Source organism: Myotis daubentonii, chromosome 18, assembly GCF_963259705.1.
Source record: "Myotis daubentonii chromosome 18, mMyoDau2.1, whole genome shotgun sequence".
Taxonomy (NCBI): Eukaryota; Metazoa; Chordata; class Mammalia; order Chiroptera; family Vespertilionidae; genus Myotis; species Myotis daubentonii.
Window position 1 is genome coordinate 13171910 of NC_081857.1, and position 15681 is coordinate 13187590.

The following is a 15681-nucleotide window of genomic DNA, read 5'->3' on the forward strand; positions in this document are numbered from 1 at the left end:
TAGATAGGAGCTAAGGGAGTAACAGTGCTAACCTCTAGTGAGCCAATCATTTTGCATGCATCATTTCTTTTAACCCTCACAACAGCCCTCTGAAATAGACATTCTTCTTATCATTATTCCCATTTTACTGATGAGGAAACAGAATCTCAGGGAGACTGGTGGAAAGTCACAGAGCAAGAAGGTGGTGGGGCAGATCTGAGCCGCCGCTGACCCCACAGCTGGACTTGCAGGGCCCGCACTGCTCAGCAGCCGGTAGATGGGATGGAGAAGCTCTTCATCCTTGTCCACTGGGAGCAGCCTACAAGGTGGCGAGGAAGGGGACTCGCAACAGCCTCGGTCCAGTTGGGCAGGGGCAGGGTTTGGAATAAGATGGCGACAGATCCTGTCTCCATAAAGAAGCCAATTTACAATATGATAATTCTTTGAGCTCTGGGATACATGCTGCAGCCATTCGCCAAGACGGAAGGTAGCATTATTATGCACAGCAACAAGTTTTAGGGAGCTCTCTAAACTCCTCTATTTCCCTCTATGAAAGCAAAAGACCAGAAAATTGTCCATAATTACGGAGCCATCGGCACTGAATTACAACAGCTCTTGCATGGGCCGGCATGGCACGTGACTGCACAGCAGTAGCGAATGTCCTGAGATAACCCTCCCACCCTCCAGCTCCTCCTTGGCATAGGCTGGTATAAGCAGCCCTGCCAGTCCACTCCACACAGCAGCGGGGTCAGTCCACTCCACACAGCAGCGGGGTCGGGAGCCCAGGCTCCGTGGGGAGACAGCCCTGTGCCACTCAGATCTTGTCTCTACCACTTACTACCAAACGTGAGACACTTTGCTCAATGTCTCTGAGCCACAGTGTCCTCTCTGTAAAAGGGGCCAATAGAAATACCTTAGACCCAAGTAAGCGTTAGGACACAATAAAAAGATGAATGCACAGCATCTAGAACAATGCCCAGCATATAATAAGCGCATAAAAAGGCTACTGTTATTATGTTTCTCCACCCCTTCATCTTCCTTAGTCGAAGTCAGAGGAGGAAGAGGCAGAGCAAGTGACATTGCTTACGTAGAGGCCAGAGAAAGCCTGGCTGCTCCACCGGAGGCCATGATGATAAAGCTGCTTCAGAGCACAGAGAGTTCCAAGAAGGGAGCACACATTTGGAACAAGTTCATTAAAAAAACTGCTTACTCATAAAAGCTGCTGCTGTTACCGCCTGACAAATGGAAGGCTCGGCACCAGTAGATAAAAAGCCAGAGGTAAGCAAGCCGGCTACTCTGAGAGGTCGCTCGATTCCTCTCCTCCCATCCATCACCTGTTTCTTAACCTTTTATGGGGTTATAGTGATCAGCTCAGGTAGGTTTCATGGGCCTGTGCACACCGAGTTGTCCCCAAACTCCAAAGAGAGGGAAGAAGCCTAAAGACTTCTCTGGCAGGTCTCCTGGAATGGAGCGAGGCCGCCATGGCACCCGCAGGCTGACACTCACCTCTTTGTCCAATGGAATCAGCTCCAGAGTGTCCCCTCTTCTGTCCCTGGAGACTCAACCCTCTGCACCTCTGCTCCAGGGCTTCGTCTCATGCCTCACGGGTCCACTCCACGGACTGTCTCCTGCCAGTCTGTGCCCGCTGTCTTCCTCAGCTCAGGTCACCTTCACGACAGTGCAATGATCCCCGCTGGAAAGTCAGGATGACGGCACAGCCCAGCCACTTAGGAGCTGGCCACTGTCACTGAGCTTCTCTGGTACTCAGTTTGTTGTCTATAAAATGGGGTGAAGCACCTCTCTCGAGTGTTCCTGTGAAGATTAAATAAGTTTATGGTCATGATATGGGTGTTGCAGTTAGTCGGTGACTGTGATTAAGCCCCCTGATATTTGAGCTCTGTCCTATGCATTTGGGGTCACAGTGGGGGGGAGGGGGGAGTGTGTGCAAGTGTCTGCCCTCAGAGTTTTGAGCCACAGTGCAAGAGACATCCATGCGACTTTGCTTTCAAAGACTTAGTAAGTCCAGATATGACCTGAGGACAGGAGTTGAGGACAGCTGGGTGGCGTCACCCATCCCCTGCACCCACCTTGTCCCTGCCCTACTCCAGTCCTGCCAGACTTGGCTGCGTCTTGCAGAAACATCAGAAAGGAAGCAGCTTAGTGTTTTTACAGGACCTGGAGCCAAACAAACTTTTGCCAGCATTTACCAGAAACCATGGCAAATTGCGTGAATTCTTATATAATGAAAGCCAGTAATCTCCACGTACTCCTGTCTTACCGAACCCCACCTCCTTGACTACTGTTTTTCTGGAAGTTAAAACAAAAGTTATGTGTCACTTAGTTACACAAATCAACAACCAACGTGGGCTTTGGAAATGGGGACTAAACACAGTAACACATTTCAGAAGCCAAATCTTGCCAAAGCAACATTTCCTAGAATCAGCTTTCTGGGTGTGGATGCTCAGAGACAGGAAACACTTGGCTTGCATTTGAATTTGCAAAACCTAGGCTGTTAGGCATCCATGCTGTTATTCTAGAAATCTTTACTGAATACCCACTGTGTGCAAAATTTTGTGCGAGGTGCTAACCTAATGTGCAACCACGGTGGACAACAATGAATAGTGCGGACAGAGGAGGGACAGGAGTCCAGGCTGGAAAGGGGCAGGAAGCAGTCGTGGCCAGCTTGATTCATTCGTCCTGGGAAGAGCTACATATCAAAGACTGTGTTAGGTGCTGGGCATACAAAGGAGCCTAAGACCTGACTCTTGCCATCTTGGAGTGGACAGACTGTGAGACAAGTTCAGTTATGTTGTATGTAGGTTCTGGGATGAATGTGAGTACAGAGGCAGGCTCCTGGCCCACCTAATGAGTCAGAAAAGACTCTCAGAAGAAATGATGCGTGAGCCACATCCTGAACGATGAAAAAGAGCTGAGCAAACAGAGATGCAGAGGACATTCCTAGCTGAGGAAACTACCCCTGAAAAGCCCAGAGGCAAGAGAAAGCTCACTGAGTTCTGGGAAGAGCTGCAGTTGTGCAGACAGGGGAGCAGGCAGTGAATGGGCTGGGCGGTGAGCATGGAGGGACCAGAGCAGGCCAGCTTCTCACACTGCAGACCACTTGGTAGCCGCTCGCTTGTCTCTGATCATCAGCGCCTAGCACAGGGCCTGGCATAATAAACATGCAATAACTATTGGTTGGATAAACCAATCAAAGCAGAAGATTGAGGACACAGACTCTTAAAGGTTAAATAAGAAAGCATACGAAGAGAGTGAGAGGCCAAAGTCTGAGAGATGGGCGATAACAAGGAGATTGGTGGCCCAGAAACCTAGAGAGGACTGAGTTTTCAGAAAAGGGACTAGCGTAAAGCCTGCAAAGAAGTTAAGGAAATAAACAGTGAGTGAGCGGTCAGGTAGCAATGAGGTGGTCATTAGAAAGATCCATGCACACGGGAGCTGAAGGAGAGACACGATGGTAGTGAACTCAGGAAGAGACAGACTGACCAAGTAGATTCACCTGTCAGGGTGCTTACCTGGAAGAGGGCAGGTGAGGGGGGGGGGGGGATGGTGGTGAGAGGAGTGAACTGGACTAATGGATTTGTTTTTTAGATTTTAGACTTGAACATGTTTGTTAACATGTTCAACTGCAAGATCCTGTAGACAAAGTTAGACATGTGAGCCAGTGGGCTGGAATAAAAGAGTCGACCTGCACTTACTGTGTGACTTGGGGCCATTTGTAACCTCTCTGGGCCCAGTTCGCATCTGCAAAACAAGATCACCCTTGACTTGAATGGTTGTTGTAATGAGTAAATTAAAATGCAGAGTGCAGCGACTGGCTCCTGTAGGATTTCAGGCCATCTCTCTTTCTCTATCTATCTATCTTTCTATCTTTAATTGAAAGAGGAAGTCTACTTAAAAGTTGGTGGGGTAGAAAGAGCTGTGTTCTCCTTCTGTCTCTTCCCTTAAGAGTTTAGTGGTCTCTCCCAAGTCACTAAAGACTACATGTCCACTTCAGTTTCCTCAATCAAATGGAGGCATGGGTCCCCGCCGCCTCATAAAGCTGGGGTTTTTAGATTTACTAAGAACAGAGCAGTGGCAAAGGCTTGCAAAAGTTAAAAGTGCCATTGACATTATAGGATTACTACCCATGCAGTATAACAAAGAACCCTGAGATGCTGACTAGCATTTCCTTAGAGTCAGGTTGAATCATGGATTCATTCTTAAAGCTGTAAAATCTTAGGGAAGCCGAACACAGAGCCTCTGCATCTTGATCTCTAAAAGGATTAAAAATATTTTTAAAGGGTATGAAGTTCTCTAAGTGTAGTAAATGTCAATAATGTTACTTTCTGTCTCCTGACCTGGAAATTTTAAAACCAGCATCGGCTTCCATCTACATGGAGTGTTAGGAATGGGATTTGGCATGGTTGCAAAGGAAAGACAATAAGGTTCAAATTTAAATACAGGTGACCCTTGAACAACACCAACTGTAAATCCTCTTGTAACTTAAGTTGGCCCTTTGCAGGTTCTCAACCAACAGGTGACCCTTGAACAAGGCAGATCTGAACTGTGCAGCTCAATGGAAAACACTGGAGTGTAAGTGGACCCATTTTTCAGGGTCCCCAAAACTTATAGTGTCCCTTGGCATCCCTGGTGGCCATGGGGCATTGGTTCCAGGACCCCTGCAGATACCAAAATCCCTGGGTGTCCAGTCCCCTATAAAAAGGGTAGATTAATGTGTACAGTCAGCCCTCTGCATCCGCAGGGTCCTTATCGTGATGGATGGAAAACAGTATAGGTGTTTATTGAAAAAATTCCATGTATAAGTAGATCCATGCAGTTATTTGAATAACCCGTGTTATTCAAATGCCAACTGTATATGCAATGGTCATTAGAAAGCTCAAGTAGAGAGCCAAGCTGTTTCCAAACTAAGCTGCTGCTAGGGATCCTTCTTGATGATCTTTTTAGCCTTAACATGATTTTAACAAAAGTCTTTATTCCACCATTCTTGTCCCAAACTGGTACCTTCATCAGAAAATAGCAGTCGGTCTCTCTGATTTGACTGCAAGCTCCTTAGAACAGCGGTTCTCAACCTGTGGGTCACGACCCTTTTGGCAGTTGAACAACCCTTTCACAGGGGTCGCCTAAGACCATCCTGCATATCAGATATTTACATTACGATTCATAACAGTAGCAACATGACAGTTATGAAGTAGCAACAAAAATAATTTTATGGTTGGGTCACAAGATGAGGAACTGTATTTAAAGGGCCAGAAGGTTGAGAACCACTGCCTTAGAAGGATAAGAACAGAGTCTCGAACATTCTCTTTCCCCAGCTCCGGGGTCAGCACCTGTTTCACCCTGAAGAGGTGGAATTGGGTAGACCTGGACTCCAATCGAGTGGCATTCTAAGCAAGAGCCATTTACAAAGTGACTAAACTCTCTAAGCTGCAGTTTCCTCATCTGTAAAATGGAGGCATTTCTGACTTGAAACTGTTGGAGAGGGGAAGGGTCTATAAGGAGCTGGACTGGTGACCAGTGACATCATAGAAGATCAACACATTATGGGAGTTCATATTACTGTCAAGAATAGAAATACCCAGGATGCAAGAGAGCCCAGTGAGATCAGGGTGCAGACAGCGGTAGAGAATATGGACAATCTTTTTTTTAGGTTTTACAGCTAAAAAAAGAGGCGGAGGGTGGGGGGAGGCTCAAGTGAATTTTCTCCCCATTTCACTAAAATAATATGCTCCAAGCCCAATACTTTTTTCCTCCTGAAACTCATTTCTCCAACAGAGATCTAAGCCACCATAAATCCCATCAGGGGTCAATATGGCTGACACAATTTTGACTACAAGAGAGCACAGCTTAAACGGTGTCATTATTATCCCCAAGAGTTGCTCTCTGCCTTTTCTAGGGGATGAAAGAAAAAGACATATTTTTAAACCTGGAAATATATAGTAGTTGAGTATTTTTGAGGGACAGATCCAAGCCCTCAGAAGCACAAAGGCTGTTAAAGGAAAGTAAGACCAGACTTAAAGTGAATAATCTGTCTGCCTTTATTGGAAATCTCCTTATTGCTATCCTACCCCCAAACCTAGAGAGACAGTTTCTAAATAAAGCCGGTTCTGCCGCCCATGTCCTGTGACTGTGTAGTCCTCTATATTCCTCTCCTCTCTACCAGATCTCATTTAGATGAGGCACTCCCTCCCTCACTAAGTCTGCACCCTTTCTCCTAGTGAGGTGCAGTATAGCAGCCCAGTTCTGACACTGACGACTCGGACCTGTTTCAGACTTCACTAGCTATAAGCTCAGTCTCCAACAAGACTGCCCTCCCATCAGACAACAGCTGTAAGTTCAGGGGCCCCAGGCCACCTGCACTTCTGACCAACTGGCTACACATTCAGGGGTTCCCACAGCTCCCTCAGTTCAGTTATTCAGAATGACTAACAGAGTTGAAGAATGTGCTATCTGTATGATTAAAGTTTCATCATAAATGATACAACCTCCTGGGCCTGGGCCAGCCAAATGGAAAGATACACAGGGCACGGCCTGGGAGCGTCCTGACTGTGAAGCTTTTGTGTCCTCCCTCGATGGAATCAGGATGCACCACTCTCCTGCGACACTGATGTGTTCACCAACCCGGAAGCTGAACTAAGCCTGAGTATTCAGAGTTTTCACTGGGGTTTCATTATGTAGGCATCATTAATTGAATCACTGGCGATGTGGTTAAACTCAGTCTCCAGCTGCCCTCCACTCCTGAAGGTTGGACCAATGTCATGTGGCTCAAAGCCCCAATACTCCAGTCACATGGTTGGTCTTTCCAGCATGATCACTCACCATCCAGAAACTATGTAAGGGTTCACTGCACTTACTTCATTAGCGTAAATTCAAGTGTGATCCAAAGGGCCCACCATGAATAGCGAAGCCTTTACTATCATTTTGGAAATTCCAAGGGTTTAGAACAGTGATGGCGAACCTATGACACGCGTGTCAGAGGTGACATGCGAACTCATTTTTTTGGTTGATTTTTCTTTGTTAAATGGCATTTAAATATATAAAATAAATATCAAAAATATAAATCTTTGTTTTACTATGGTTGCAAATATCAAAAAATTTCTATATGTGACACAGCACCAGAGTTAAGTTAGGGTTTTTTAAAATGCTGACACGCCGAGCTCAAAAGGTTCGCCATCACTGGTTTAGAAGCTCCATCCCAGGAACCCAGGATTAAAGTCTAGATATATACACTGTATTATACAAAAAGAGATAAGGTCCTAACATCTAAAACACTTGATATGGACACTCTAGACCCAATACTTGGTCATTTGTTGCCAACTTCAGCAAGCCAAACACTTCCTTTCTGACATATCAGTCTCTTCACCTCCAGGCACCATCATGCTTTACCAACCTCATTTCCACTATTTCTCATCACAAAAGATGCACCCTACCCCTCCTACTCTTTCTCTGTTTCCCTAGACAAATTATGGAATCCTAAAATAACCTCAGGAGCACAAGAATAAGACTAGAAGAGGACCTTGGACAAAACCCACTGTTATATTTAAGAGTGAGAAGAGGAAGAGTAGCCTAGTAAAGAGCCTGATGAGGTGGGGAATTCAGCTGCTGTGTATGGTCATGGAGGCCCAGGAAATGAGCTTTCAACATGCAAGGAAAGACCATGCAAAGTGTCAGCTACAACAAGGAGGTCATGGAAGGTAATAGCTTAAAAGTTTCCATTGGATTCAGCCATAAAATAGTCATCAATGACCTTCAGTGGAGTGATAAGGGCAGAAGCCAGGGTGCAGGGGGTAGAATAGAAAATGGAAAGTAAAGAAGCAAAGAGGCAGAATATATTTCTTTAAAAAGAAAGCTGTGGTTGAAAGGTGCCATGGGGCCTAAAAGGAATTGGATATTCAGGATGAAAGACTTGTCCTGGTAGGAAATGGCCAAAAGGGGAGGGACATGGTGAATCTCCGGGAAGAAAGAGGGAACACTGATCAAGCCAGGCCGCTAAGAACTAGGAGAGAAGAGCTCCAGAGGACAAGTGGAGGAGTCCTCCCAGATGGGGATGCTACTCTTCTGTTGTAACAGAAGTGAAGGAGGGAGGCATGGAGGTCGTTGTAGCTAAATTTTAGGTTTGGTGGCAGTAAGTTAAGGGAGAGTTGGGGAGTGTTCTCATCTGTGACTTCTATTTTTCTCTGTGAAGTAGGAAGCAATGCCATGTTTAACTTGTGAAAGTCAAACATTTGAGGAGAGAAGGGGAGTGAGGGAGGCATGAAAGAGCTAGTCTAGAGAACTAGAGAGAGAACCAACTAAGGAGTCACAAAATGGTTACAGGGTAGCAACGGACGGCCAGTGGAATCTCAGAACCATGCAGCTGCGATGAAATTAATCTGCAGAACTGTGTGGGTCTCCTACCATCCTTAGCAATACTGGCAGAGAAAGATAATAGGTCATTAGATCCAGGATTAAGTTTTTACCAGCCAACTATGAAAGAAAGCCAATGGAGCCATTCTATTGGCTAGACAGAGGTTGAAGTATCATGAGGCTGGAAAGGAAATGAGGAAGGGGCTTCTAGATAAGAAGAATATAGAGATCAATGGTCTGAGAGTCTCTAAAAGATAGAAATAGTATAAATTATTGAGTTACAAAAGTAGAAAGATAGAAAGTTATGGTCAGAAATTAGAATGTGACCTAGGAGATGACAAGGTCACTGTGGGGCCATGCATGTGAGTGGCTCAAGGACAGTGAAAGTGGAGGTCATTGTACGTGAGGAGATCAGGGAACGGGGAAGTCAGAGTGTGGTGGGGGCACCCCCATGAACACTGAGCTAATCCAGAATGAAGCTGGGGATTCAGATGCAGAGAAAGATTGTACCACATGCTGATGTCTCAGTGAAAGGTTGAGGATGAGTAAGAGACTGTTAGACGATGTCCAAAAAACAGTGGAAATCACAAATCAGAAGCTTATGGGCCAAGTCAGACCAATAGCCAGATTTTATTTTGGCTTGCTCAGGGTTTGTTCTTTATTTGTTTTATGATAAATTATTTTCTATCATTAACAAATTAGGAGAGTTCATATAAAAACCTGTATTCTTTGGAAGGCTGCTCTTAAAAGCTATGAAGATCGGGCAGCATGGGGCTTCTCCCTCCACTATGACCCCTGGGGCTGAGTCACAATTGTGCCCCTTTGGAGTATCGTGCAGTTTCCAATTCACTGCAGACTGACAGGCTTGCTTCACTCACTTAAGATACCAGCCTGCCCTGTGGGCATTTCTTGGTGACTCTAAAGGGGCAGACATCTCTACATGATTCATTTTAGAGTCGAGTGGGGAGCAGAGATGGTGCCAATGCCACCTGCTGACCCTGAGGTATGAAAGAATGAGCAGCTCCTCTTGAGAAAGGAGAGGCAGGTTTAGATAAAAACGTGAAGGGAATAGTCAGTGAGAAGTCTGAGGTTATGAATGGATGTATTGAATGTGGACATTCCAGAGGACAGACATGAAAGTTTTGGTAGGATCAGGGCCAAGTGAGAGGAAGCACGGAGAAATAGCAAAGGACAGGAAAAGGCAGGGGACAGGAAGGCCCCTGGGAAAGCAAATATTTGAGATGTGAAGCACCGAATGTGAAACATTCAAAATGTCTACGTAGTTTTTCTTGGGAGCAGCCTGGTGGTTGGAGTGGAGTCACTGACCTGGACCCTGGGCGCTCAAGTCACCTTGGCAAAGATCCCGAAGATAAAAGAGGAACATCTAAGAATAACCCAATATGAAATCACCAAGAAGTGAATCAGGCTGGAGATAGATAGATACATACATACAACATACAGTGGGGCCTTGACTTACCAGTTTAATTCGTTCCGAGACCGAGCTCGTTAACTCAAATTACTCTATCAACTCAATGCAAAAAATCAGCCGAGAGACAGCTGGTATCTCAAAAAACTCGTTAGTTGGGACACTCGTAAGTCAAGGCCCCACTGTAGATAGATTTCAGAGAGAAAAGGAAGAGGGAGAATTAGAAACATCAATGATGAGAATCATTGATCGGCTGCCTCCTGCATGCCCCACCCTGGGGATTGAGCCTGCAAGCTGGGCATGTGCCCTGACCGGGAATCAAACCGTGACCTTCTCGTTCATAGGCTGATGCTCAACACTGAGCCATGCCAGCTGAGCCAGACTGAATTTCTTATTCTCTTTTTCCTCCACTCTGTCCACAGAATCTGTGCTCCAGCTGGCTCACACACCGTTATCCAAAGTGAGAGTCCTCTTTAGAACATCTCTTATAGCTGCATTGAGTCATTGGGGCAATATGGATTCTGACAGCCAAGGGAGAAAGAAGCAGAAAGGGCAGAGGCCCCAAACTTGCTAAGTCTACTACAAAATTTCGCCAGAGCTTGATTCAAGAAGATTCTTTCTTCTACCCCCTCTTCCCTCACCACACGGGTTCCTGTTCCCATCCCAGTAAAACACTTAACAATAATTTCAGACAAAATTACATGTCTTAAATGGACTTTTGTGAGCAGGCCAAGAAACCTGACAATCCCATTAAAGGGCCATTTTCAAATAAATTGTGTTGCGGGTTCAAAACACCCAAGTTGTAAACTTCAGACACAGCTCATCTGTATGGTGAAGAACACCTATTTATTAAACTAGATTTGAGAAAATGAGGTAAGTTTCAACTTGTTTGTTCATGGATCCTACCAGTCAAGGCTCTGTGTGTGGCTTGCATCTTCTAACAATGAATTCATCAAAGCAAAGACCCCCTGCTCTTTTTAAGCTGTCTAAGACCTGCTTGCCCACTCCTTTCTGGACTCAGCCCAGCCTTCTCCTGAAGTGGCTTGGGAGGTGTCAGGACCCCACGGACACAGTGGCCTTGTTGGGCTTCACTGCAGACTGGCCCCTAACTGTGGAGGTGATTGGGGTAAATGCTGTGAACTCAAGAATCAGCATGAAGCTAATGCTGGTCAGTTGGTCCCTCATTCTGCAACATTGTAAAGCATTCCATACTGTCTCTATGCCCTTCCTCTCTCTCTCAATATTTTGCTATTGAATCTTAAACAAACTCAAACGGATCTGTGATCTTGGTCTGGCTTTCCATTTAGATTTCTGATGATAGATTTTCCTCCTCTTTTACCTTTTGCTGTTCTCTCCTTGTCAAAAAAAAAAAAAAAAAGAGCGATAAAAGGAATCAGATAAGAACTCGCAGTTTCTCAACTTCAGTCTAAACAAGAAAATGTCTTATTAAAAAAAGGGGGGCGGGCTAGGGAGGAAGAAGGAAGGTGATATTTAATTTTATTGGGGAGAACGAATCATTGCTGGAGAATGCCTGTGGCTAAATGAGACCATCAAACCAAGAGCAGAGCAGCGAGCTGCGTGCACAAATATGAAGTAATATCTTTCTACTCTTAGGGAAGCTGACACTCAATTTCAGAAGCTTCAGGCAGGCAGTGCTGAGTTTGAAGAAATCACAGCCACCTTCTTGCAGTCATTTACAACTGCTTCAGCTCTCCGCAGTGAACGCTTAAAAATGCAAATGAAATGGGGCCATTTAAAGAAAAATATTCCTGCTAACTGTGCTCTGGGAAAGAAAAAAAACCGCCTATAGCTCAGAGGGCAATCTTAAAGTCAATGAAACTCCGCAGCACTGGGTGATGCTTCATTCTGATGGATAATGTGTGCTCTGCTTCTCCCTCATGAGTTTAGAAGTATTTAAAGAAAAGGGTAAAATCACCCTGTTTAGGAGATTAATTTCCTTTCTGAAAAAATGTCTCTTTTTGCTGTCACTTCTGGTTTGATGGAGAGTAAAACCGGAGCTTATTCTAAATGTTCGCTGCTGAAAATTACCGGTCTCGGGGGCTGGGGAAAACACAAGCCCTAAGAGGTCAAGGCCTGCCCCATCTCTCCAGGCAAATTCATGCTTATGGAAGCCGCTCTAAAGTGATTCTTCAGGGATACAGATTCCAATAATATGTGTAACATTTACTGAACACTAGTGCCAGGGACTGAGCTGAGCACGTTACATTTATTATCTCATCTTCACAACCCCCTCTCCCAGACAAACACACATAATTGGCCTTACTGACCCACCCATTGTACAGGTGGGGCAACTGAGGTCAGGGAGATCAACTAACTTGCTCAGGGTTGCATGGCTGGAAAGTGGCTGGGCTACAGTTCAAGTTCAGCCTGTCAGCTCCAGAGCCCAAAGCTACACAATGTTGTGTGGCCCACAACGTCCTCTTAAGACCAGTTCATTTCAACTGAATCCATTAAGCCTCACCAAACTGTGCCATTGATATCATTTAGTATGTCTTGCTTTGAACTTTCTTTCTTTAAAGATTGCATTTCGAATGCAAGTTCCTCAGTCTTTGATGAGCAGGCACCATAAACCTAGGACTGAGGGGCAAAATGGGGACGGCCAGCTAGCCAAAGGACACATGGCACTGCCTACCCTTTGCATGCTTAGGATCCAATCAGAACTCCATCACTAAGTTGCCATGGGAACCACAGACAGAGTCCTGAGCGGGACCGAAGCCCGGGCAAGAGATGTCAGATCTGGTCCACTTGTAGCCAGGAAACTTCAGCCGGACCGTGTTCAGTGACTCAAACCAGAACGGCCCAAGTACTGCAAGGTCCGGAAAACAGAATGGTGTCCAGTCTGGCATTGCAGATGTCACTGTATTCTTACACTTACTTTTTCCCATTTTAGCGGGTGAGCAGCATTATGATGCTTCAGATGAAGAGTCCTATTTTGCCTGATTACTACAAATTCACTGTGGTCACATTGTCATCCTAATAACCTTAACTGGAGCTATCAGGTTGTATCTGGGCCACATGGGTAACCTACAGGAAAAGATTCCTGAGTTGGCTGGCTTTTGGCTTTTGAGCCTTCTATTGCAGTTGCCTTTCATTCTTTCCTTTTCTTTTTTAAATATATTTTTATTGATTTCAGAGAGAAACATCAATTATGAGAGAGAATCATTGATCGGCTGCCTCCTGCACACCTCACACTGGGAATCAAGCCTGCACGCCTGACGGGGAATCAAACCGTGACCTCCAGGCTCATAGGCTGATGTTCAACCACTGAGCAACACCAAGTGTAGCCTGAATCTGAGGAGTATGCAGAGCAATGAGAACTCTTGTACACTGCTGGTGGCAATGTAAATCAATCCAATCATTAGGGAAGCAATTTGGCATTATCTTAACATTTGGAGATCTGTGCACCTACAACCCACAATTTCCACTTTCAGGTACTTTTCCCAGAGAAATTCCTGCACATAGGCACCAGGAGTCATGAACATGAACGTTCCTAGCAGCAGTGCCCATAAAAACATTAGCTGGAAGCAGCCCAAATGCCAAGCAACAGTAGAAATTATACATAAATCATGGCATATACACTCAAGGGAACACTCTGACCTATTAAAAATAAATTTATTCCAGCTATATGCAAGTATCAATGAATCTTATAAGCATAATGAGCTAAAGAAGGAAATAACAAATGAAAGCATAAGATATGCAAGCCATTCAAAGCAGGCAAAACCAAACTATGTTGTTTAAGGGTGCACAATAGGTACTAAGCCTTTTCCTTTTTTAAGGCAAGGAACAGGTCACAAAATCTAGAGAAGGATTATCTCAGGGAGAGGGAGGGATGTGATTGGGAAAGGGCACACGGCAGGGGTGGGAGGCTCCTAAAACACTGACAGTATTCTAATATTGAACCTGGATGGGGGCTAAATAGATATCCATTTTTAAATTTTTCATTGAACAGTATACATTGAAATGCACATGTATTTGCTATAAAACAGTCTTATGTTTGAATGATATATATGAATACACTCTTGAGTATGTGATACAATATCAAAAAAGTATACGGTTTGGCTCAGTCGGTGGCACAGGGTAAGCCTCTGTGTCCATGTCGAGTTACGTAGGTTCTGAAAGCACTGGCATTGATCTCTTCTCATTCTGAAATTCCTCTAGAATATGCCACCATGAGACTGTCCTGCCCCTGCTTGGATACCGACAGTTACGGGACACTCAGTACTTCTCATAGCCTTCCGTTTCTTCTTTGTGTTTTTTCGGGTGATTCCATAGGCAATGGAGCCCCTAATTTGTTGTTTTTAACTATGGTAAGACATACATAACAAAAATGTGCCATCTTAACCATGTTTAAGTGTACACCCCTGTGGCACTAAGTGCATTCACATTGTTCTGCATCATCACCACTACCCATCTCCAAAACTTCCTCATCTTCCCCAACTGAAACTCCGTACCTGTAACACAATGGTCCCCCATATCCCACTTCTCTCAGCCCCTGGCGACCACCATTCTACTTCCTAGTTCTATAAATTTGACTTCTCAAGGTACCTCATGTAAGTAGAATATTTCTCCCTTTGTGACTGGCGTATTTTATTTAGCAGAATGTCCTCAAGGTTCAGCCATGTTGTAGCGTGTGTCAGAAATTCCTCCCTTTTTAAGGATGAATAATATCCCATTGTATGTGTTCACCCAATGTTGTTTATCCATTCATCTATTGATGGACACTTGGGTTGCTTCTTTCCTTTGGCTACTGTGAATAATGCTGCTATGAATGTGGGTGTAAGCCCATTTCTCTTTGACTATTAGTAACTTTTTCCTTATATTCAACTAAAATGTGTCTCTTTATAACTTCTGTTATTGATCTTCATTCTACTACCTTAAGTTCTTTTTTAAAAATATATATTTTATTGATTTTTTTACAGAGAGGAAGGGAGAGGGATAGAGAGTTAGAAACATCAATGAGAGAGAAACATCGATCAGCTGCCTCCTGCACACTCCCCACTGGGGCTGTGCCCTTGACCGGAATCCAACCCGGGACGCTTGAGTCCGCAGGCCAATGCTCTATCCACTGAGCCAAACCGGTTAGGGCTACCTTAAGTTCTTACAAGGCAAACCCTCTCCCTTTCTTTACAAGGAAACCTCAAACACTGGAAGACAACCTTGACATTTTAGATTCCTCTTCTTTAGCCCAGATATTGTAAGATCTTTTGTTATGTCAAGTGTTCCTCATAGGACATGTTTTCCAAGCCTCTTACCACCTTAACATGCTTCTCTGGATATAGCTCAGAGTACATTCACTTGTGTGGAAACTACATCCCACTATTGTTTCATCTTCTGCTCACGGTCCAAGAAAAAGCCCTTCGCCTAGAAAGCCCTCTCCCTTTCAATATTAACATGTACAAACTCAGGTCTCCTGATTCTGTGGCTGAGCAATTGACATTCTGAGTTTCAATGTAGCAGACTAACATTTATATGCATGAAATCTCATCCTTTTGAATTGATCCAGATTTCTAGTCTACTGAGAGACACGTGACTCTACGACATACAAAGAAATTATAAATCATATTTGTTACTGTGTCCCTTCAAAGTATTGATGTATGTATTGAACAGCACATGGTTAAATCAAAGGTAAATTCCACCGACCTCTCCTTCCAGATTATCACTCATAACACTCTTTAAAAACACAAATTTAACCAACTGTAAATATGGCTTTAAAACATCTATCATAGTCTTATCCTTTAGGATATCATAGAAGACCTTGTCAAACATGTTGTGCAAATCAATGTATGCTAGGTTTTTGGACCCTCAAAGTCGTCATTTTCTAAGCATGCATCAGGCATGAGTTTAATGTACTGGTGAAGAGTTTTACCAGATCCAATGTCAAGTTCCCTTCGAGG